Raw genomic sequence first — 25,029 nt, 5'->3', positions numbered from 1 at the left:
GTATTCACCCTTAAGAAAAAGATGTCTGAGATTAAGAAAAAATCAAACCCAAGCAGCTGGAGTTTTACCCTCTAACCCATGTGGCTTTTGGGGGATTTAATGTAGTTAATACGACCGTGATCCACCATGATTTCCTCCCAATTCTACCTATTGACTAGTTTGTAGGCAGATCTAAGTTAGAAGAGCACGAGAAAGGAGATGCGTGATGTGACTCAACCACATTCGATCGTTTTTATTCCTGCTAGCTTTGTGGCTTTAAGGATACGAGTGCAAACTATCTTAAACAATGTGAGAACGTCAAGAGCTCAGAGAAGTATTCATTTAATCCATTAGGATAATATTAGACAAATAAATTGCCAACTGTTTTGATAACTTATTAGTCATTCATCAAGCAAAAACACCAAAAATGATCTGGCTCCATCTTCTTAAATACAGAGATTTGTTTCTTTTCTCTGTTTTTATATCAGTTTGACTTTAATATCTTTTGGGTTTCTGTATGTTGGTCAAACAAAAACAAGACATTTCTAAAATGTATAGACCGAATGAATAATCGATTAATCAAGAGATGATAAGACTCTTAGGGCTGCAACCTCTTAGTTGTTCGGTCGACTTACCGGTTCTAAGATTTCTTTAGTTGATTAGTTGTTTTCTGTTTGGTTTTCTCCTCGCTTTTGGACTTATGAGCCCATCTCTTGTGGTGCTTCTGTGTTGGCTACTGTTTTGATAAATCTGTGGCTCAATCTTCTTAAATATGGAGATTTGTTTCTTTTTTATCTGTTTTATATCAGTTTGACTTTAACATCTTTTGGGTTTTTGTCTGTTTGTCAAACTAAAACATGACATTTCTGAATGTTTTGGACATTTTATAGACCAAACTATTCCAATGAATACAGAAGATAATTAAGGGATGATGGGACTCTAAATGCCCAACAGGATGGGAGGAGCGTGGTTGTATTTGGCGTCTCCCGGTTATGGATGTGAGGAATTAACTGACTGTGGAGGCAGGTATGTGTTCAGTCAACCTTCTCCGGGGAAATAAAGGAATATCACCACACTTGTTGCCGGATAATGTCCCGTCATAAATCCTTACACATGAGTTTTCACGGAGAGAGAATTGGGAGTAGATGGAGGTGAGATATTGGTGGAGAAAAGGGAGGTAAAGAGCAGGAGGTTTTTTTATTAAATGCCTTTATATTTTGGTGGTGTATCCGCCTTCTGTCTCTAACCTCTCTGCAAACATTTCTCTGTAAACAAAGAGATTCCTCCTCCAACGTTGGATTTATTTAGTTTCCACGGAACCGGTCCGTCTCGCTGGCCTTGATCAGAGCGCACAGATTCAACATTTCCTGTCAGATTGTTAAACAAACTGCTGCAGAGCTTTTCAACTCCCACTCTTATTTATCTCTCCTCTCCTCTCCTTCCTTCCCTCCCTCCTCCTTGTTTTCCCTTCCTCATTTCATCTCCTCTTCATTCCTCAAACCTTCACGAGGGAGTGTTTTCTTATTTATTTGACAAATTGCTTCTACTGTAAAGAACATTAATTACATTTTTACAAAAAGGTTGCACTGCACCACATAGTTTTACTTCACAATAAAGAATAGGGCTGAAGGTTGAACCTCAATACTTTTGGCATCAAGTAAGAAAAGTTATCCTGGAATATGATCAGGTTCAAACACTTCTTTCTTTCTTGTTTGATGAGATAGAAATGCAAAAATGCAATGTGATATTTTATCGTCTTTCAATGGATTAATATATCGAGATGTCGTGATACACAACGACGTCTTACAAGCACACACTAACTAAACATTCACAGATAATCTGATTATTTTACACTAAATTTGTTGATTAAAGTCCTTTTTTACTTTGTCAAGTATTTAATTCACAAAACCATATTGTTATTTTATATAGACTATTTATTGGATTACCAGAAAACATCCTAAATTGTCATATCGTAAATGAGATATGAAATAACTTGTATCTCGATCGATTTTGGCCATATTGAACTGCACTGCTGGCATGATTCAGATATTACTGCGTAACCATGGCAACCCGTGCCAAATCATGTGACCAAACGATGATTTTTGACCCTAACTAATTTAGAAAATATATCATGTCTAGCAACGTTGCGTTGCATTGTGGGATATGTATGCAGACATAGTGTCCAGTGTTTGCATACTGTAATATTTCCCCAGAAATACTATGCAGTTCTGACATACTCCATTTTTGTACCCACGAAAAGATCTCTCGTAATGTGTTGGCGTGTTTAATAGCATGTTTACTGTAGAATTTCAAATACAACCCAAACGTGCGACACTTTTTATTGTCCCCTGGAAACGGTTTCCATTGTGATGTGAGCTTCTCTGGTTGCAGCACATGTGTTGTCAAATTGGTGAAAGTGTTTCATCATCTGCTTGTGTTTTTCTGAATTAGTTTGAGCCCTCTGGGCCACTGTACGTTACACAAGTTACATAAAAGACTGAGTGCAGTTTAGAGGAGCATTTTACCCTGCATGCATTTGGCCTCATAAACAAACTAATTAATCGTGTGTGTGTGTGTGTGTGTGTGTGTGTGTGTGTGTGTGTGTGTGTGTGTGTGTGTGTGTGTGTGTGTGTGTGTGTGTGTGTGTGTGTGTGTGTGTGTGTGTGTGTGTGTGTGTGTGTGTGTGTGTGTGTGTGTGACACAAAGCAGAAGTGGTCTGGTCTGCTTTGACGAGGAGAGAGAGGAGAGAGAGGAGAAAGAGGGGATGGAGGGATGAAAACAGAGCGGTGGTGTGTTGTGTTTGGGAAATGGGTCAAGAGGAAGTTGAGGGTGTGTTTTTTAAGTGTATTTGTGTGTGTGTGTATTTGATGTTTCACAGCTGAGACCGTGTTGTCAGTCAGTGTGGGAATTTGCTCATTGTGTGTGTGTGTGTGTGTGTGTGTGTGTGTGTGTGTGTGTGTGTGTGTGTGTGTGTGTGTGTGTGTGTGTGTGTGTGTGTGTGTGTGTGTGTGTGTGTGTGTGTGTGTGTGTGTGTGTGTGTGTGTGTGTGTGTTGACGGTGCATAACTTAATTCCACAGGGAAGCCAAAGCAGCAACGCCTCTGTTTCCTGTCCTAATTGCTTAAAATCCTACACAAATAATCCTCCACACACACACACACACACACACACACTAATGCACACATGTACACGGTCATTTACACTGTTTAAAAAGGACTTATAATGCAGTAGTTTTAGCAGTGGCGTTGTTTTAACATTAATTATCCATATTTACAGAATAGCTTATCTTCTTCATGGTACTTGAACACACATTTATCTTTTTTGTTTTTTATCTTCCTTCTTTCTTTCTCCTTTTTTATCCTCCTCTGTTTTAGTCTCTTTCTGCCTCTTTACTGTGTTTCATCTCTACCATATTTTCCTTTAGATGCTCATCTTTATGGTTCAAACAGGGCTGGACCTTAGACTTAATGTTCAACGTTTTGTCAACTATTATAATTTAAAGGGGTCAAATTACGAAAAACTCTTTTTCAGTGCATTCCACGAACTCTGCAATAAAACAACCCGCTCAGTTTTTTTGGGGGCTGCTTTAATCCGAAAACATTCAATTCAACAAGCCTATCAGATGTGGCTCACATGCAGGCTAATACGTATAAACCTCCAACGACTTGAGAGATACATTTGCAAGATGCAACATATTTTTCCCGCAAGCCAATCGGAGCAGACTGGTCTTTTTCAGGAGGAGGTCTTAAAGAGACAGAAGCTTAACGAAGCATTTCAGGCGAAGTGTGAATACAGGTATATTCAGACAGACGTTATGTGAAACATAATGTGATTTTAGAACATTAACGTCATTTCTTTTCTCTGGTTGCATCTTCTCCAGTTTGTGAATTTGCTGCTTTTTAATTGTAAACTGAATATTTTGGGGTTATACACAGTTTGTCTGACAAAACAAAACAACTAAAGATGTCAACAACAAGACTGAGAACTGATAGACGTTTTTTTTTTACTATTCTTGGCATTTTATAGACCAAAAGATGAATTGACTAATCGAGAAACTGGTCGGCAGATTAATCGACAAAGGAAATAATCGTCGGTTGCAGGCCTAGTGGAGCCTTAAAAATAAAAAAAAACGTATGCATGCATGTTCAAAATGACAACATTAACACAATTAACAACTTTGTGGTTGATGAAAGCCGTGAGAAAGCAGCCAGAGAACCAGAGCTGTGAATTAAAGAAGCTGAAAATATATTTTTGTTGATTCTCAGTGGGTTCGGCTCTACGAGAGACTCTTTCACTGCTATTCCACTGACCCAGACATTGATCCATCATGCACAAAACCAGGACCCAGAATGCATCATTAATGTCGTTATTTACACCTGAGCTCTTCCTACTGGAACTCACCAAGAATGCCACCAGGTTTGCTGACCTGAACATAAACCCCGTCACGACTCCCACACATGTGCAGCTGAAGCATTCGAGGCTCACTGATGCATTTGTCGCTAAAGGTTGTTGTCAAGTGTGTGTGAAAGCGAGCATGAGTGTGAAACTCGCAATCAACGCGTCCACGTAGGTAAGTGTGTCGAGATGTATAAGGGGGGGGCCGGCGTGTTTTTTCATAAATGAATTCTGTGTTTGAAAGGTTTTCTGTGGAAAAATGTGATTTCAGCTGTAATTTCATCCTTCTAGCAGAACTTGTGAGTTCACATTTGGGTTTTTATAAACATCAGCTGGAGCGACTCTTCACTGCAAATCACACATCACAGTCTCAAGAAAAACATCATCTGTGTTTGTCACTCTGCTTTAAAATCACTAATGGGGAGCACAGTGCAGACATTTGTGGTTGAAAAGACTTCAACCATCACTAAATTCCACTTGAGTTTAAAAAAGAAACATTACATTTTTAGTTTTAATGTGTTTCATAGTGACTTGTTTGGCAGAAATGTGTGTTTTTGGTCATTTTCAAGCAAAAAAAGGGCAGAAATTAATGAGAATGTTGGTGCTTTTCTCCAATTGCTTATATTTTGAGCATTTCTGTTGCTGTTCAGACAAAACAAGATGTTTGAAGACGTGACTGAGCTTTAGGAAAACAAATGACAAATAACAGTGACTTTGTTCACTGTTATCCAACATTTTATAGATCAAGCAGTTGTTCAGTTAATCAATGTTTAGGATTTATATCATGACATTATTACACGTTTAATAAATGGTTATAACACGCTATAATGTAGTTGTGAGCAGCTGTTTATTGACAACTAAAACGTCACCCATGGAGACATGTTTAATATTATTACACCTGTTTTACTATATTATCATTCATTATCTGTCTATACAGCAGCTTCCACTCATAGGTTACATAATTAACAACTTATATCTGCTTACAACTTCATTGTTGTGTGTTTTAAACAAAGTATGAAATGTTTATTTACTGCTTATGGATTTTATTTATTTTAATAACTAATAGATATCACCATGAAACGTCACCAGTTGATTACTGACATTAAGTTAATTATTTTTGTATTACAAGTTTTTTTAAATGTTATGTTTAATTATGCAAATTAGGCATTATGTAATGGTAACTTTTGTTGGATTTAGGAGAAATCTACAGACGCAAAAAGACAAAGTAGTTAAATAAACACCTAAATGTGTATTTTGGATGTTTTTTTTTCCACTAGTCTGAAAGAAGTTATGGAAGCAAAATAGACAAACATTTCAAAATAAAACTTGCATGGGGATTCTCGCAAATGTTAACACAGCTCACAACTATTTCTGGCTTCTCTCTTTGAGTTTCCCGTAGAGGCCGTGCAGAGAACAATCCCTAAAGAAACCATTTCCTTCAAACAATATTAAATCGAAATGCAGCGACCATCCAAACCCTTCAGCTTTTAAGGATGAATCTCTTTCGTCATCGCTGTTTGTCCCTCTTGACTTTGTGTTCCAGTCTCTGCATTTTAATGCAAATAAATGAAGCACTGGGTCTTTGTCTCTGGACGTAACTGCTGTTGTTCCAGCGCCTCTCTTGGCACATGACACATGACTCATGGTGTGTGTGTGTGTGTGTGTGTGACAGAGACAGTGTGTGTGTGTGTGTTTGTGTTTTCCTGGCGTAGAGGTCAGACAGAGAGCAGAGGGCGTTCCCGCCTCCAATCTGGACCTGCTGAGTGTCTCCGTCCTCCGTCTGCCTCTTTTTTTATATAAATTAAACCAAAAAAATCTGGATTTATTATATAAATCATATTAATAATACATGGAAAAGTGCCAAAAGTGGTTTAAAAAAGTTTATTCTTCAAATCTAAATCTTTTTGACTTGTCTTGCCATTTAGTGATTCACAGCCAGTTGTTGAAGAGAAGCAGAGTGGAAATGAAAAAGGTCGGTGGAGGTTGAGTTGAGAGAAGAATGCACAGTAACCCTCAGAAAATATAGTGAAACTCATGGAAATCTTTGAATCCTTATATTATTTTTCTTGTTAGAAAGTGACTCTCCTCCTCTTAACTTATAATAATGTTGAGGTTTGGACTTTACAAACATTGTGAACGGTTTTGGGGTTATTCTGACGCCATTTCTCACTATTTTCAAAAAATGTTACTAAACAAAAAATCGATTAATGAAAAGAATAATGAGCAGATTAATTCATAATGAATGTATCCATTAGTTAATGGATCAAAATGAGCTTCACCGCTTGTCACAGCGAAGGAAAGGACATCCCTGTCTCCAGAGGATTTCATTTTCTGTAACAAGTGAAGCATTAAAGCATGGTGGCATTAGAAAGCTAACTAGTGTACAGCTTGCTAATTCCTGATTGCTAGTTACAGAAATGTAATGAACAGCAGTGCGGGGTCTAACTGTCCCCTGTCACTGTTATTTCAAAATAAACTTCCGTGTTCACAGGAAAAAACTGGTTAGACACAGGACTTTCACACAGGAGACCGGTGTTAGTGTCGTGTGTAAGTCAACGTTGGCTTCCGTACTTAATATTTTTTATCCAAACAACGATCTTTTTGTAAAACTAACTAGTAGTTTTGTTGACTAAACTTAACTTAATTATTTCCTGTGAAGACGGAATTTTGTTTTGAAAAGACTGTATTCAGAAATTAGCAGCAGTTACTGGACTTTTGAAGGAAAATATTACTTTTTTTAAGGATATACGTTGAATCTAATGATATGATTTATAATAGTGTTAACAAATTAAATATGGAAGGAAAGAATTTTACTTTTAACAAAGTGGTTTTAGTACTTTTACTTAAGTAAAGGATCTGAATACGTACTTTTCCGCCACATGAATCCATCTGATAAATACTTTAAAACTAAATTAATCTGTTTTTCTACAAAACTGTAACCGTTGCTTCCTCTCAAATTAAATTTAATCCCTTTTGTGTAATTTAAACCAAAGTTTTTCTTATTCCCATCTTCACTGGTATTTGGGGATTTAAATTTTTTTTTCCCGTTATATATCATAAGTGCCCCATGATTGTCAAGCGGTCGCTCCCTAAAGCCCACATGATGAATATTCATTGTCCTTTTACGTTTTTTTAAGCTACTTCCTGATGATGGAAGGAAACATTGTGTCGACTGATGCTTCGCCATCTGGATGTTTAGATGTTGGATGTTAGATGCTTGAACATATGGACGCACACTCACGTGAAAAACAACCAAACACACACACACACACACACACACACACACACACACACACACACACACACACACACACACACACACACACACACACACACACGAACCAGTAACGCTCTGCTATCCAGAAGCATATGTTTCTTTGAGATAGAGTGGAGACAGACTGGGCCATTCTGTTGGATAGCACAGAGGGCCTCAACACTGTCAGAAGTGCTGCCAAACAAACTTCACCACACACACACACACACACACACACACACACACACACACACACACACACACACACACACACACACACACAGTCTCGCCTCACTAGCTGCTTTGCTGCTTGTTTCAATGCGAAGTGAAAGGCGACATTCATTTGTGTTTCTGCAGGAGAGGAGAGTCGCGTCTGAGTTCAACAGTGGTGGAAAGTAACTAAGTACATTGTACTCAAGTGCTGAACTTCAGTGCAAACTTAAAGTAGTTGTACTTTACTTTGGTTTTCCCATTTTCATGCCACTTTAAACTTTTACTCCACTACATCTCAAAGCAAAATATTGTGGTTTTGACTGCGTTACATTTCTCTGACAGCTTTAGTTACTTTTCAGATTGCAGTTTCTTGTCCAGGTAAAAACATGTTTCTCCGGATGTCTCTATTTTTCAGTCCAGTCTCCTAAAACTATTCTCCCATACAACAAAACTTAATTGTGAATTATGATCGAGGGAAAAGTATTTGTCGTGGATTAATTTGCTTTTGGCGTATCACAAAGACGTTTCTAACACACAGGACTTTCACCCAGGAGACTGCTGCTCGTGTCCCGTTTGAACCAAGGAAGTTTGTGGCCTTGAAATAGCAAAGTTTGACAGAGATTTTGTTTCAATTTATTAATAATTTAGAGTCAAACCATGCTATATTTTTCTAACTAAACCTAGCTAAATAGTTTTAAAGCCTTTTTTTTGCTTTGGTTTGTCTCAATTTGAATTAATCACCTGTTTAGAATAGTTTAAAACTGTTAAGAATGATGACCATCATCCAGGAGAAAATACTTTCCCCATTGAATCGCCATTGAGAGATCAGTTTAGCTGTATAGGTTGGTAATTCTGTCAAAGACATGGTTGTGATGTTGAATGTTTGTGATAAACTGAAGGATGTTTTGAGAAAATCCTCCTACTTCTTCATATAAATAAACTCTTTAAAAAGCCTCTTGGATCAGCTGGAAAACACAGAGCTGAAAACTGTTCTTTTTAGAGATACGAGCTTCTCACAGGACAGCGATGCTACAAACATATGATGATTTTATAGAATATGATGCATTGATGTAGATTAAACTAGCCTACAGGATATAAATAAATCACAAAGCAACATACACATTAATGCAGCAGAAACATCAGATATGACAGTAAAATATTTTACTGATCAATCAATACTTTTACTTGCAGTAGAGTATTTTCTCAGAGTGATATTAGTAATTGTACTTATGTAAAGAATCTGAATACTTATTCTACCACAGATGAAGTGAAAATGAAAGTACCTGTGCACTTTATCACTGCAGCATTATTCATCAACATTAGATCCACGGCGGCTTTTTGTTCATTATGCGATCTGTGTCTGTAGCTTTTTGTGTGTTTGGTCGTCTCATTATGAAGATTACTCCTCCAAATTGATTCCTCCTTTATCTCCTCACTGAAAAAGTCCCTTTATTTTAGAGCCTATGAGCATGAACGTTATCATTATGAGAGAGAAAACTGAGGCTCTCTACTCTTATTATCACAAATTAAAATGCCTTTAGTTTAATTCATGCCCTGATGAAGGGGGTTTATTTAAACTCGGGCAGAGCTCCAGTTTTTTGTTATTATTCCAGGCGGCAATATGCTTTTCTCCCAGATAGATAATACAAGATTTTTTGGCAGTTCTTTTGTGAATTAATTGCGTTTAATTAACATTGCCGTCACTGTTCTGTGACCAACAGCCTGGCGTTCACTTTGATCCACAGCAGGTTCTATAGCAGACTGGATTCTGTACTAATATTCACAATATCACAAGTAAATTGTGTGTTGCTTTAAAGTACTACCTCAGAAATGTATATGAAAATATAAAGATTTCCCAGATTTCCACCAAAACACAAAGCATTCCCTCTTAATCTAGCTAATCACTCACAAACATGTCACCTTGTTTTGACCTGTAATCCGAGAGCAACCCTCGGGCCAGTCGTCAATTCCTTCAAGCTGTTTTTGAGATATCAGATGACCACATGGTCCACAAACACATCAGAAATTTACCCAAAACCAGTGGTGAAATGTTGCTAATTACATTTACCAAAGTACTTGAGTATATTTTTGAGGTTCTTGTACTTTACACTTTGTTTTTTCTGTGTGTTTCTTTTAGAAGAGTGAGGCGTTTGATGTCCTCAGAGATCAACAGGCCTGAACGCTGAACAGGTAAGGACGAATGTCAGTTTACTCTGACTTTTATTCTGAAATCTTTCCTTTTTAAATATATACTTCTAGTTTTTGTTTTGTTGAACTACTTTCTCTTTCGCTCTTTTCACATACTACTCGTATCATCTTTCCCTGCCGTCATTAGAACGCATTGCGGGTTCCCGTGAACGCCATTGGCTGTTTGTTTTGGCGGCTCCGGCTGCTTGTGTGGTTTTTTTGAGCATGTGTGCGTGCGGTGGAGCAGAGGGGTCTGGGTTGAAGGGGTTAATTGGAGGCTTCGGGCCGTGTGTTCTCACATATCAGCCAATTACTGACACTACACAAACCCCTCTCTCTCTCTCTTATTGTGTTGGGTTTCGCTTTTATTTGAACTCTGAAGCTTTAATGCACAAAAATACAACCAACATTATATTCTTCTACTTCTGTGGCAAGAAGATAACAGCAGGCAACAAAAAAAAAAAACTGGTTTCAAGACAAAGAAACAAGGGAATAAGAACAATTAGCCAAACGGCACTACTTTACCCTTAAAGCCCTTTTTGAAAAAGTGTGAATGTCCTCACTTCATGATCTAAAACTCAAACTGGTCCTCATAAAAGGTAGAATGAGAGAAAACACACACAAACAGGAGCTCCAAGTTAAGTAGATGTCAACCTTGAGAGCATGAGGGATTACAATAAGACCTTTTGTTTATACACAAACACACATTACAAGGTCTTCAGGACAGATTCTAAACGACATGTCTGATCTTGCGTCCATATTTTCTCCTCCAACGGGATTCTGGGTGACTTCCAGCATTGTTTTGGGTCTCATATTTCAACCTAACAGGACCTGAGGACACGGTGAAAATACAGTAGCAATTTTGAGCCCCATTTATTTAGGTGCTTGTTCACATCTAACTATAAGTCAACAAAATATGTCTGTCTGAATGTAAGTGTGTCCTCCACATATCTCAAGAACTGTTCATCCGATCTACTTCACACTTGGCGGGTGTATAGCTGGGGACTCAAGGAAGCGCAGTGTTAAAGTTGGTGCAGTTCTGACACGTGACACATTCAATATTGCTAAACAAACAAACAAACGTAGCTCTGTGTAGCATCGGGGTCGGAGCTTCAGGGCTTTGCGGACGAGTCGAAAATATTTCCTTAGCAAGACATACTTATTGACTACATTTCACTTTTGCTGCTAGATGCTTGATGTACTAACTTCAAACCCAAACTCCTCTTTACTTCCTACAATTAGCGGGCCTAAAGAAGCACTTTTCAGGTGCCAAGCAATCTGCCTTTTCCGAACGGACGTCCCAACGTTCATTGCACTAGTGTATAAAAATACAATAAAAAGGGGGTAAGCACCAATTCCCCAGAATGAAATGCAACAATCTGCGTGAATGAACTTGTTGCTTGTTTCTTATAATCCCCTTTTTCATTGGCTCTTCATCTAGACGTTTTGTTACCAAGCACTGAAATAAACTTTTGGGGTTTTCTGTTGTATGGTGTTGTTAGTACATCCTTTGTTTTTCTTTACATCTTTGTGTAGAGACTTTTTACCTCCTTATCATACAGTTTTCCTGTGAGGATAAGTCCACACCAGATTGTGAAAGAGTGAAAGCACGGCTTCATTGTCCTCTGTGGGTAGAAAGCTGGGTGTGGTCAGGTTTTGGTCTGCTGGGCTCGTGAACACACCCAGCTTTGATGTAGCTTGGTACATAGTGCCACAAAACACCACTGATGGGGAACAAAACATGTCAATAGCACCAGTCTGCATGGCAAGCCGCATTATTAAACTGGGTGAAGTTACTCTTTTAAGTAGGTTGTTAAAGCTATTTTGATGTTCACACTGATTGAAATACTCAAACCAAAGACGCAAAGTTCTTTTATGGCTTCACCATCCGTTCAAATGTAAATATTCTGGTGCATCACTTCTCCAAATTGTTTCTTTGGAAACTTTGGGATTGCCACTAGAATTTAAAACAAAGATCTTTTCCTTGGAAGGGCGTTTGATGGACAATATTAGTTAGTAATCACCGTGAGTCAGTTGGGTTGAAGAGAGGTTACAACACCGTTGCTTTTTGACTAGAAAGCAGTGGTTTTGGCGACTGAATTTCTGCAGCCAAGGCAACATAAAAGACTTAAAACTGACCTGCATTTAGCTTATTAAGACTTGTGACTTGACTCTCATTAACCTTTAAGGGTGGGGAAGTTGATTTCAGACAAGTTTGGACTTGCATTGATTTACTTACTGTCTTGGACAATATTTAATACTACATTTGGGTTTGTCTTGACTAACTTGGCACTTGTAAAGACAAGACTTGGGGCTTGAATTGAGAGACTTGTTCTGGCAAGACTTGAACTTGTCTTTATTGACATGGGGGTTGATTTGACAGGTCTTAATCCTCGTCAGAACCTTTTGCATGTCTTCATTTCTCAGTAGAACTTTGTTTCAGAGGCTTTTCCATCCTGCAGAGATTCTTTTTTTTAATTTATTGAATATTACATAAAACCGTTTATATTAAAGTTGACAAGTTTAAACATGTTAATTAGTAGAATCAGCAGTCCAGATATGTTGCTGTGGCCCTTCAGAAACTTTTACTGGACCCAGATGAAAACTGATCTGAATGACTGGTTTCTATTATCTTCTTCTGTCTGCCAACTCACATTATAGTGTGTCACTAAAGTGTGTGTTTCCTCCACTTCCCCTTCTGTCTTCCATCCATCACGGTTTCACTCTTGCCTCCATGTTTTCAATTTCTCATTCCCCTCTGTTGTGTTAAACAATATGTGTGTTTTTAATAGTTCCTGTTCCCTTAAACGGCTTCATTTTCTCAGCCTTCCATGGGAGCTTGTACGTTGTCACTCAAATCTTACCAAAGCAAATACAAGGGTGTGTTTGTGTGCGTGGGTGTTTTTAGATATTCATTTCTCACGTTCAAATCATTTATCCTTCTCTCATATTTGAGGTGTACAGTCTAGGGCCGATTTTTTCCCCCGGCTGGCTTTAGCTTTTTATTGTCAGCAGCTTTTTCATGTCTTTCCTCCTGAAGAAATATTGCAAACCCCAGTCGTATAAGCTCAAATGGGTTTCTTTGTCTAGATTAACCTCAACTTTAATTACAACTCTTGTTTAGAAATCTGAAATATAATACTAAAACTAAACCCCAAAACTTCAATATAAACTCGCAGGCCAGTAAATTTGAGAATTGGGACTTGGACATGATTCAGGCTGAAGTTACCAACGTGAGGACTGGACTCTCACTAAACCTCGAGGTTGTGGAGCTTGACCTTTGATTTTTGAAAAGACATTAAACTTGACATTGACATGTCTCGACTTGCTTTGAAAGACTTCATATTTGACTTGTCTGAACATACTTGGGACTAGAGTTGAGGCTTAGCTTGCGACTTGTTTAGACGAGACTTCGGGCTTGGCTGAGAGACATTTTCTGATAAAGACTTGAATTTTTCTCAATTGACATGGGATTGTTTGGAAAAGACCTAATATTTGACTTGGACTTGTCTTGACTGACTCGGGACTTGCTTTTGACTTGTGCATCTCTAATGCCAGACGCTAGAGTCTTTTTTGCATCAGTACACTAACAGCCTTTCTTTATATTCTCATGTACTCTTGATATGCACAGACATTAAACTGCTACAATTCTCAATGACACATTTTGACTCCATTTAGCTTTACTTCACTTTGTTTAGAAAATACTTAAACTTGTCTTTTTTTACTTTGGAATTGCTCCAGCAAGACTTGATTTAAAAATTGGGCTTGTCTGAACTAACTTGGAGTTGTTTAGAGTTGTTTTGCCAAGACGTGAGACTTCACATGGACACATCTTGATTGGTTTGAGAGTTGATATTTGATGTTGGACTTGACTTGCCTAAATGGGGACTTGAGACTTGTTCAGACAAGACTTTGGGCTTGTCGTAGGAGACCTGTTCTGGCAAGACTTGAACTTGTCTCTATTGAGTTGAGGATGGCTTAAACAAGACTTGATATTTGTCTTGTATAAACTGACTTGCAACTTGACTGGAGACTTTACTCAGGACTTGTTTAGATAAGACTTGGACTTGATTTACTTTGGACATGCTTTGACAAATCTTGATTTTTTAAAAAAAAAATTATTTGGGCTTTTCTTTGCTAACTTGGGGCTTGACTTAAGATTTGTCCCTAATGACTTTGGACTTGATTAGACGCTTTACTTTGGAGTCGTTTTGACAAGACTTTGGGTTTGACTTGAGAGATTTGGAAAGACTTGAACTCATCTTTATTGACATGAGATTGCTTTGACAAGACTTAATATTTGTCTTGGACTTATCTTGACTGACTTGAGACTTTCTTTTTGCCTAAGAAAAGTCTTGTTTCTGCAAAAAACCTGTCTTGGGTACAATCATTGAATTAATGTGAGGGAAAACTACAGCTTAGAAACACTGTTTGCTCTTTAAATGTTGAACCTCGGTACAAAACACGAGTTCTCAGCAGATTCAGTCCAGAAAATATCAATACTGACCCTCTCCAAACAGCATCGGTCAAACTGTAGTGAGAGATTGATTTCACCACAAGTTCAGAAAACAAAACTATAAGAAAGAGAGCTTTCATCAAGTCTTCTCTTTTTCCACTTTTCTATTAATCTTCTTCATCATTTCATCACTTAACTCACCCTGTCTGCTGCTGCTGAAGGTTTCCTGTGTGTGTGTGTGTGTGTGTGTGTGTGTGTGTGTGTGTGTGTGTGTGTGTGTGTGTGTGTGTGTGTGTGTGTGTGTGTGTGTGTGTGTGTGTGTGTGTGTGTGTGTGTGTGTGTGTGTGTGTGTGTGTGTGTGTGTGTGTGTGTGTGTGTGCCGTCTGACTGTTGTGTTTGGATTTAGTCCCAGAAATGTATGACTGCATGAAATGTGAGGTGCGTGGGTTTGACTGGACTCCATTTTTGTCTTTGCACAAACACACACACACACATAAACACACACATAAACACACACAAACACACACACACACACACACACAAACACACAAAAGCACAGATGGTGAACATCTCCTCAGACCTGACAAAACTCAGTGTGTGTTCATCTTTTTCGTTAAATCTCCTTAATCAGCTCATTAATCCATATTCTTAATGATGCAGAAAGAGATGAAGGAAGGATTGATGGATGAAAGGATGGAAGAAATGAAGGAAGGAAGGATATATTGACTGAATGATGGAAGGGAGCAAGGATTGAAGGAATAATGGAAGGAAGGGAGCAAGGATTGAAAGAAAAATGGAAGGAATAAAATAACATTTGAAAGGATAGACGGAATGATGGAAGGGAGGACGGATCAAATGTAGAGTTGAAGGAATAATGGAAGGAAGGAGTGAGTGATGGAAGGAAAGAAAGAAGTGAGCAAGGCTTAAAGGAGTTATGGAAGGAAGGGAAAAAGGAAGGAAATAATGATGGAAAGAAGGATTATAGGAAGGGAGGATGGACGGCAGAATGGAAGCAAGGGGTTAAAGATGGAATGGAAGTGAGGAAAGAAAGAAGGAAGAAAGGATGGAAGCGAGGGAGGAAGGAAGGATGGAAGAAGTTATGTAGGAAGGAAGGAAGGGAGGAAAGAAGAGTGGAGGGAATAATGGAAAGATGGAAAAAAGTGAGTGATGTTGATATGAAGAAAGGAAGGAAGGACATATTGACAGAAGGAAGGACTGAATGATGGAAGGGAGCAAGGATTGAAGGAATAAAGGAAGGAAATGATGATGGAAAGAAGGATGGAAGGAAGGGAGAATAGATGGAATAATAGAAGGAAGAAGTAAATGATGGAGGTAAGGAAGGATGGACGTGAAGGAGGAAGGAAGGATTGAAGGAGTAATGTTGGAAGAAAGGAAGGAAAGAAGAGAGGAGGGAATAATGGAAAGAAGGATAGAATAAGCGAAGTAGGGATAGAAGAAAAGAAGGGAGAAAGAAAGGAATGAATGAAGGAAAGAACGAAAAAAGAAAAAGTTTTAAAATTGATGGAAGAAAAACAAAAATGAAAAGAAGGAAAATCGAGAAGGAGAAAGAGACTTAGAAGGCAAAGTTGATGACTCGAAGCCGACTTTTATCAGCTGCCAACTGGTTCTGTGGTGTGTTTATGTGTGTGTGGTGAGATTGAATAGCTTCAGGATGGTTGCCAGTGTGTGTGTGTGTGTGTGTGTGTGTGTGTGTGTGTGTGTGTGTGTGTGTGTCTGTGTGTGTGTGTGTGTGTGTGTTCTGGGCGTGGGTGAATGGATGCCCATGCGTGGTTTGTTTTCTTGGTATTTTCTTTTCTGTGTTAGCCAGCAGAGTGTGGCTTCTGTCTCCTCACCGCTGGAAAGCTTTATGCTCTTTTATTTTAGCTGCTCCAAGAGTAGCACCGGGTTTGGACCAAAGAAGAAGAAAAAAAGTTGGTCTGCTTTTTGTTTTGCCTCCATTTTTATGCTGCTAAATTTTGATTATTATGTTAGGGGTTGTTTTTTTTGTTTTTTGCAGTGAACTTCCACAGATGTTTTTTATTCTTCTTTTTTTTTTGTTCAGACATGGAAACTGCTGTTTGTCATGCTTTCTATCAGGTCATTTCTTCTTCTCTTTGAAACCTTTGTAAGGGGAACATCTGGTTCAAATGTTTGTGATTCTGCGCTGCAAAGTTTCCTTCATATAATATATTCCAATACCTGATTTATAACATATCACTACTTGAAAACAACCCTTCTCACTCCCAGCTTGTCAAACACCAATACTTGATCAGTGCCTCTCAACAAAAAAACCTTACTTACTTTGGCGTACTTTGTTTAACGCAACCGCCAACAATCATACTTATTTTAACCCAAACCATGATCTTTTCCAAAACCTTACCAAGTACTTTTGTTGCCGAATTGTAACCAAGTAAACCTAAATACAAAGTAAATGTGTCTGCCCATAGCTGGACTAGTCCACTGATTTTATTTTGAAAAGACCGCATTATTGGCATGTTACCAGCGGAAGTAGTTGGCTGTAATTGGAAAGTAGTCTGCCCATAGCTGGACTAGTCCACTGGTAGTCTACTAGTAGTCGGCACGTAATTGGCTGATAGTGTGCCCATGGTTGACCTGCAGTTAACCCGTGATTGGGCCGTAGTGAGTCAGCAGTCACTATGTTGTCGACCCTTAGTTGGCCGGTAGTATGCTTGTGGTTGGCTTGTAGTCAGACCTTAGTTGGCCCGAAGTTTGCTTGTGGTTGGCTCATAGTGTGCCCACAGTTGGCTCGTAGTGTGCCTGTTGTCGGCATGAAGTTGGCCCGTAGTTAGCTGATAGTGGTCCTGTTGTCGCCATGTAGTTGGCCTGTAGTTAGCTCGTAGTGTGCCTGTAGTTGGCCTGTAGTCTTACCTTATTTTGCCCATAGTCGGCTAGTGGTTGGATTGTAGTGTGCAAATAGTTTGCTCGTAGCAGTTTGCCCGTTGTTGGCTTGTAGTTTCCCCCTGGTCGGCCTGTAATCGGCCCACAGTCGGCTCTCGTGTACCCATGGTTGACCTGCAGCTAGCCCGTAGTTGGCCCATAGTCAGTCAGCCAGCAGTCACTCTGTGGTTGACCCTTAGTTGGCTCGTAGTATTCCATTGGTTGGACTGGAGTTGGCCCGTTGTTGGCATGTAGTTGGCATGTAGTTGGCTTGTGGTGTGCATGAAGTTAACTTTAGTTTGCCCGTTGTTGGCCTGTAATCGGCCCACTGTTGACTTTAGTGTACCCATGGCTGACCTCCAGTTAGCCCGTAGTTGGCCCATAGTCAGTCAGCAGTCACTCTGTGGTAAACCCTTGGCTGGCTCATAGTATGCCCATGGTCGGCCTCGAGTTTGCCTGTAGTTGGCCTGCAGTCCCTCCATTTTCTGGCCTTAGTCAACCAGTGGTGAGCCCATAGTTGGCCAGTAGTTGACCAGAACTCAACCCATGGTTGGCTTGTAGTTGGCCCCTTATTTGGCTCTTGCACCCCTGAGGCGTCACATTTTCTGGCTGTCGTTGAATGTATTTGTAGCAGCGCTTTGTTGTTACCCAGCCAAGAGCCGACCAGTTTCATTCCCTTTCAATCCTTGTTTGGAGCCCAAAAGTGGCTGAATCAGGAAAACCTGCAGCTCTTTTTTTATTATACATGAACTCTGAAATGTTGCAGAGAAGAAGTGAAAAGGGAGGAGGAGGAGGAGGAGGAGGAGGAGGAGGAGGAGGAGGAGGAGGAGGAGTACTGAAGCAGACTCTCTAAGCTGTCTGCTACATTTAAGCTTTTATGGACAACAGTGGGATCCCTCCCTGCCTCTGATGGCTTTAACAGCTTACCTCACTGCTCTCCACAGCCTCTTTCTCTATTATTCTCCTCATTTCTTACTTCTAAAATGGACTCTTATGTGTGCGTTTGCTCCGTAGCAACAGGTACAGGGTTAATGTCTTTCACATGTGGTGGAGATCTCTGAGGAGCTTTACTGACTCATGGTGAGGCAATAAATGACAAAGGTCCTCTCTCCTCCCTCTCTAAACCAGTTTAGTGAGTGTTTGTGACTTTAGTCCTCATGGAATCCGATCATGACATATTTGTTACATAACATCCACATTTTTAGGAAACTTTGAAGTGGCCTAAAAATAGAATTTAATGGTTTAACAGGACGGGCATTCTTTAAAAGCTAATTCTGTCTGGAGCAGCTTTGTTGTTGACCTTGGAAACAGCAGTTTGATGAAATATTTAGCACAAGGGCCTCATTTTTTCCAGAGCTTTCAACCACAAACCATATTCATATTCTAGTATTTGCCTTTGTTTCTTGCTTAGATGTTTGTACTCAATTTTTTTACGAGTATGCATCAGCTGACGTCGTGTGAGTGTGTTTCTTCTTCCAAATACATCATGGTAAAAAATGCAATATGAACAATTCCCCTCCAGCTGCTTTCTTTTTATTCTTCCTTTTTTAATCTGACTTGAGATCCTTGTACATTTTTGTGGTTTATGCACCTCTTACCACATTCTTCTTCATTGATCTGAGCACTTATAAGAGTTCTGGTTCATGTCGGCTTAAAAGTTGAGCTTGACCTTTGAAATAATAAATGATATCTTTATAAAAAAAAAGGTCCACTTTTATGACAAGTGAGCATCAACAGTTTAAGGACAGTAAATGTGCTGAAAAAAAGTTTTAAAAAAAGGGCTGTACGAGTGCAAAAATATAATGAAAGGCGTTTATTTTGGACCAAACTGCTCACTTTTCAACCATTTTGTACAAGTGCAATTTAATGGGAATTGACAGATTAATTGCTAATGGGAGTAATAGATTGGTTGTAGCCCTACGTGATTATTTAATATGACACACACGCACAAAAACACACGCACATACTGCAGGATGAGCGCTTGGTTTGACGGAGGCGTGTTGGGCCTCGCAGGAGCCGGGAAGAGTTTAAAGTTTGCAGAGCATCGTCAGAATTAATGAACTAGGATGTCACAGCACAGAGCGAGTGGGAGCGCACACACACACACACACGCACACGCACACGCACACACACACACACACACACACACACACGCACACGCACACGCACACACACAGAGAAAGCCATGTAATGAAAGAGCGTAGACAAACCAAGTGAAGTGACATGAAAAGCATCGGGGTAATTACAAACACACACGTCTGTCAGCCCCGCATTCGTCCTTTCAGAATACTTCATAACTGTGTGTGTGTGTGTGTGTGTGTGTGTGTGTGTGTGTGTGTGTGTGTGTGTGTGTGTGTGTGTGTGTGTGTGTGTGTGTGTGTGTGTGTGTGTGTGTGTGTGTGTGTGTGTGTGTGTGTGTGTGTGTGTGTGTGTGTGTGTGGCCCGTGACAAATGAGTGTTTCTTTGTTTCATCAGGAAGCATTAAAGCCGCCAGCGTGCTTGTGTATTTTTCTTCCTCATTCACATTATTCGTTGTGAGCATCTGGGAGGATTTAATGTGAGAATAAAATTATTCTCCAGAGATTATCTTCCCTTTGAGCTACATTACTGTGTGTGTGTGTGTGTGTGTGGTATTTGTGTGTGTGGTATTTGTGTGTGTTTGTGTGAACAAGTGTGCACTCCTTCTTTTCAACTATTCAAACATTTTCCAAAAGCTTCTTCAGGAAGGATTGAGTAAGATAATGAAACTATTTTCTAAAGAATTTTTTATTTTTCTTCCTCTATCTCTCTCCTCCTCCTCATCTTTCATATTTGCTACAGGCTGGATTTTTAATCTCCTGGACCATTTTGATCTCCTGAATCATTCACTGTCATCATTTTGAATTAAATCATTTCGCTGCTCCTCTGCTCTCTTGTCGGGGGTTTGAGCCCTTCACCGCCTCTTTTATTTTCCAGCATTGTGCAGCTAGAAGCAATTATTTTTCTAACAAACCTGCTTTTTTCCAAACTTTTCTCTTTTGTGTTTTGTTTTTGTGGGTCCTGAGAAAGTCTTAAACGTCTCTCACATCTAACTCAATGTTGTTAAAGCTCTTTGAGACGCTTAAATTAGATCGTGAATTCAGTTTTATCATTCCTGGGATGCTGTTTATCTATGTAAGGTCTTATAAAATGCTATCACGACACTCTTTATGTGATAGAATTCCTGTTCAAATAGATTTTTGAAACACCAAGGGATTAATCTAAGTGCATACCAACTGGCTGTTAGGTATGTTGTATTTTGCAGGATGTGCAAACTTTTTCCAGCATAAGATAAGATAAGATAATCCTAATAAAGGATTATCTTATCTTATCTTATGTTGTATTTTGCAGGATGTGCAAACTTTTTCCAGACCTCTGAATCCAAAAACCCACCATTGAAAAGCATGTTTTATTTAAACAAAACGCTGAAACTCCACTGTTTATGTTAGCCAGAAGCTGTAACAAACATCCTCTTCATCAGATTTTCATCTTTCCAACGGTCTTCGAACACATCATGTGTGACGAATGCTTCTGTCAAAAAAAGCAACCAAAGCAAAGCTTAAAATTGTTATATTTCATCAAAAACATTTTATTTTACATTTAAAATCTCGCCACAAATAAACCTTTTGCTTTAACCAGATTCTGTAAAAAACATTAAATTCTGAACTCTTCAGCGCAACAAGGAAGCCATGATTGACTCGGCTGAGACCAACAGTCATGTGACAAAAATTCTGTGAAACTTGAATTTCAGGCTGCTGAACACAGAGCGGAGAGGAGAGGAGAGGTTGTAAAAATGTAAATAGATGTGGAGCCTCCATTTTTTTTTCTCCAACATTGTTAACACTTGTGGACACTTTGATAGATGTTGTATCTATAGATTCAAGTGTTTTCCATTTTCTTTTAAATAGATTATCAAAGAAAACAAAATTCAACTTGCGTTTTATTTTCTTCTTATTTTTAGGATTTATGTCATGGTAACTTTGGTATAATGCACAAAATACATTTCCGTGTTCTCTCTGCTTCTAGCTATGATTGTGCTGTTTCTATAGAGGTGCAGGACTTTTGCATTGCAGTGACATTCAAAGCCACAGAGAGAAAAATGTGTTCAGAGGGTTTTGCTTGTTGACAGTTGAGCAGTTTCATTCGTTGGTGAAACAGATCTTGTCTTACTGTTACTAAAGTCAAGTAAACTGACAAAAGCAGGGTCTGCTCTTCTCTACCAGGAGAAAATGTTTGTTAAAATCACCTTTTTCTAGCAGAGCTCTGGTGCCTGGAGGTGACTGCTGGGCCGTGTAGAAAACACAGCACACCACTGTGAACCGGCGGCGAAATCAGGAGGTAGAATGTGATGTAAATAGTTTGAGTCGCCCCTGAGACGCTTTGCTGCCTTTAAATCACGTCGTGATTGGACTGAGAAGAGCAGAGCGCTAACAGACTCTCATTATCAGCAGCCGACTAGATGACTGTGTGTCCTGAAGCCACCTGATAGCTCCGCTCTGATGGCTTTCTGTCTGCCGCCAAACACCCGTTCCTCCGCCGAAATAAATTGCAGAGTAAAGTAGGCGGACTTCATTCGACCGTCTCCTCGAAAAGACGCTCAAAGACTCCTCTGATGTAAACCAAAACTTTGCAGAGAAGGAAGAGGAGGCCTTTGTTCTCGTCACAGCACCTCTGTCTGAATCACAGCTCATCAGCGTCTGGGCTCGACCTCCATTAAAGATGAACAGCGTGTCACTGCTTGCGTGAACTTCTTTTTAAAACTTGAGTTTGCTTTGACGGATCGTTGCAGAGTTCACAGCTTCTTTATTTATTGATGGAAGGTAACTCATTAAAATGTGTTTTTATCAAGCTGCAACCTCCGGTTTTGAAGAGTGAAGTGCTTCATGTGTTAAAGCTGCATTCTCTGTACTGTCCATCAGGGGGCGACTCCTCTGGTTGTATAGAAGTCTATGAGAAAATGACTCTACTTCTCTCTTGATTTATTCCCTCAGTAAACATTGTAAACATGAGTTTATGGTCTCAATCTCTAGTTTCAAGTCTTCTTCAATACAGCATGATGTTCATTTAGTAAATGATGCTCCATTTAGAGTCAAACAGACCATAAAGCAGGGGATGCTTTAGGGCGGGGCTACACACTGATTGACAGGTCTCTACCTTGATCCTAAAGTCACATACCAACACAAACTAACTATCCAATCAAGGCAAAGGTTAAACAGCAAATTCTGTGATATTACTGTTTTTGTCAATGGAGTCTAGTTGATTTGAAGAGAGCATAGATAACGACTTTAGGTCCCTGTCAGAAAGGGCTGAATTTAAATAAAGCGTAAACTTTCCCTACAGAAAACACCCCTATGTGTTGTTGTAGAGGTCATGGACAAACTATGTATTTACTGTTTAATTGAGTGGAAATATTTGGACGTTGTATTAATGTTATTGTCTGCTAGAAAAGAAGCAGATGTTTGATTTCCACATATTTGAGTTTATTTTCTTGTGTCAAAAACTGATAATAACCAATAGATTAGAAGAATTCAGTAAATATGAAGAAGCTGTCGCCACGTCTATATAGTCATCTTGTTTGTTTTTAGCCTTCTGGAGTTTAAATACAAACCAGCCTTGAGATTTTGTTGAATGATCTTCACTCTTCTACTATTTTCTCCTCTTCACATTCCACTCATTCATTTTCACCCCCATCCTCTCTCTCCCCCCCTCCCTCCCTCCCTCCCTCCAGAGTCTCGGTCTCTTTTCCCTTCCCCTCCGGACAGGCCCGGATCATGAGGATTACAGGGGTTTTGTGTTTCAGTGGAGAGAAAGATGAGGAGGAAGAAGGGAGATAAAGAGGGCAGGGGGTGGTTGTGTGTGGGGGGAGGATGAAGAGGAGGGGGCGGGAACATGTTTGTACGGAGGAGGAGGAGGAGGAGGAGGAGGAGGAGGAGGAGGAGGAGGAGGAGGAGGAGGACTCCAGGGATTCTTGTTCCTCTTTCAGGAGTTTTTTTTCTTACTTTTATCCCCTTTTCTTCACTCTCTCTTTCAACGCCCTCTTAGTACCCATAATGCTTTGGGTTCAGCCTGTTAACACACACACACACACACACACACACACACACACACACACACACACACACACACACACACACACACACACACACACACAGCACTGAGAATACCTCATTACGGCAGTCAAGTGTGTTCTCGGACTATCTATTCAGACTGCAGATTAGAAACACAACACCAGACACACCCCTCACTGTTAGTCGATACACACACACACACACACACACACACACACACACACACACACACACACACACACACACACACACACACACACACACACACACACACACACACATTCACAGTCCTCCCAGGTGAATTAGCATTCCTCGTTTTCCTCTCACATTAAATTGTATTTGCATTGGCGGAGCCTCGGTTCCTTTCATATATAAGCTAATCAGTCAGAGGAAATGATGATGGAGGGCTGATCTGAGAACAGCAGTCAGACTGACTGACACACAAACAAGAAGATTAAAGTCGTGAACGGGTTTTGAAAAATGGAATCGGAGATGATATATTGTATATAATCAGTTTATTAGAGGGGTGATGGTTAAGATGACTTTCATGCATAAACATTTACATATAAGTAACTGTGGAACTTCTTACTGGTCCTGAATCAGTCTCAGTTTAGTCCTGATCCTCTATAGACCTCCATCAGTAAACCAGACCATCAGAGAGAAGATCGTCTGTTTCTATAAAGTTATTCTTAAAGCTCGTCATCGGAGCCACCGGGTCGGATTCTGGAGAAACCAGATGAAATCATGAAGGTTCACCAGGAACTCCTTCAGCTCAGACTCCAGCAGAGACCACAGAGGCTGATCGGTGCAGACTGTCAGACCCTGCTGCAGTAAAACTAGAGGTTTTCTGAATGGAGTCTGGTGCTACGGAAACACTACCACTTTAGTCCACAGGCACCGCCAAAAACAACACAAAATGAAAGTTCCTAATCATAACTTTAAATATGTTTAAACATAATTTGTTTAAAACTTAATTTAATGCTCATCATTAAATCCAAAAAAAGAAAAAAGATGTCCCCAGCAGTGGAAAAAATTCTTCCATTGCTCTACATATTTATTTCCCTTTGGTCGGCCATTGATTGGGCTGATTGGGGTTTTTGGGTAAATGTCATGTTTCATAACTAATCCTCATGGTGGATTTAGCCTTTCACTGTCGGGGGTGGATTAATATGTCCTGTCCATCTAATCCGGTTTGATTTTGTCTGCTTTGGTCGCCAATATTTAACCATACACTGAGCAGAGCTGATGAGGTTGTGCATCATTATTTTCCAGCTCAACATTTACACTTTAATGGGACCTTGCAGCTCCCAGTAAAACACCAGTGAGTTAAACAAAGACATATAGTTTTTTTATTCTACCACCCACTGTTTAGTGTTTGCAGAACTTTCCAGGACTTGTAGTACTTTTAATAGTTACATGAATATAACACGTGTAACAGGTCAGAATCTTGTAGTAAACCTAAATATATATTGTCTCCCTGCCAACAAGGTAACCGATGCCATTATGTCCAAATTCATTTTAAGTTTGTGTTCGTATTCTTGCTAGGCGACGCATATTTCAAAT

General features: G+C 39.6%; 1 protein-coding gene across 1 annotated transcript in view; it reads left to right on the top strand.

Moving 5' to 3' along the window:
* plxnb2a.1 (plexin b2a, tandem duplicate 1) overlaps window positions 1-25,029 on the top strand; it is a 161,651-nt gene that overhangs the window by 56,427 nt on the left and 80,195 nt on the right. Inside the window, 1 exon segment of the mRNA XM_054625014.1 lies at window positions 9,977-10,029. The gene's annotated coding sequence lies outside the window, so the exon portion shown is untranslated.

The sequence above is a fragment of the Anoplopoma fimbria genome, chromosome 23 (genome assembly GCF_027596085.1).
Source record: "Anoplopoma fimbria isolate UVic2021 breed Golden Eagle Sablefish chromosome 23, Afim_UVic_2022, whole genome shotgun sequence".
NCBI classification, from domain to species: domain Eukaryota; kingdom Metazoa; phylum Chordata; class Actinopteri; order Perciformes; family Anoplopomatidae; genus Anoplopoma; species Anoplopoma fimbria.
The sequence above is the reverse complement of the archived record's forward strand: the minus strand, read 5'-3'. Positions and strand labels throughout refer to the sequence as shown.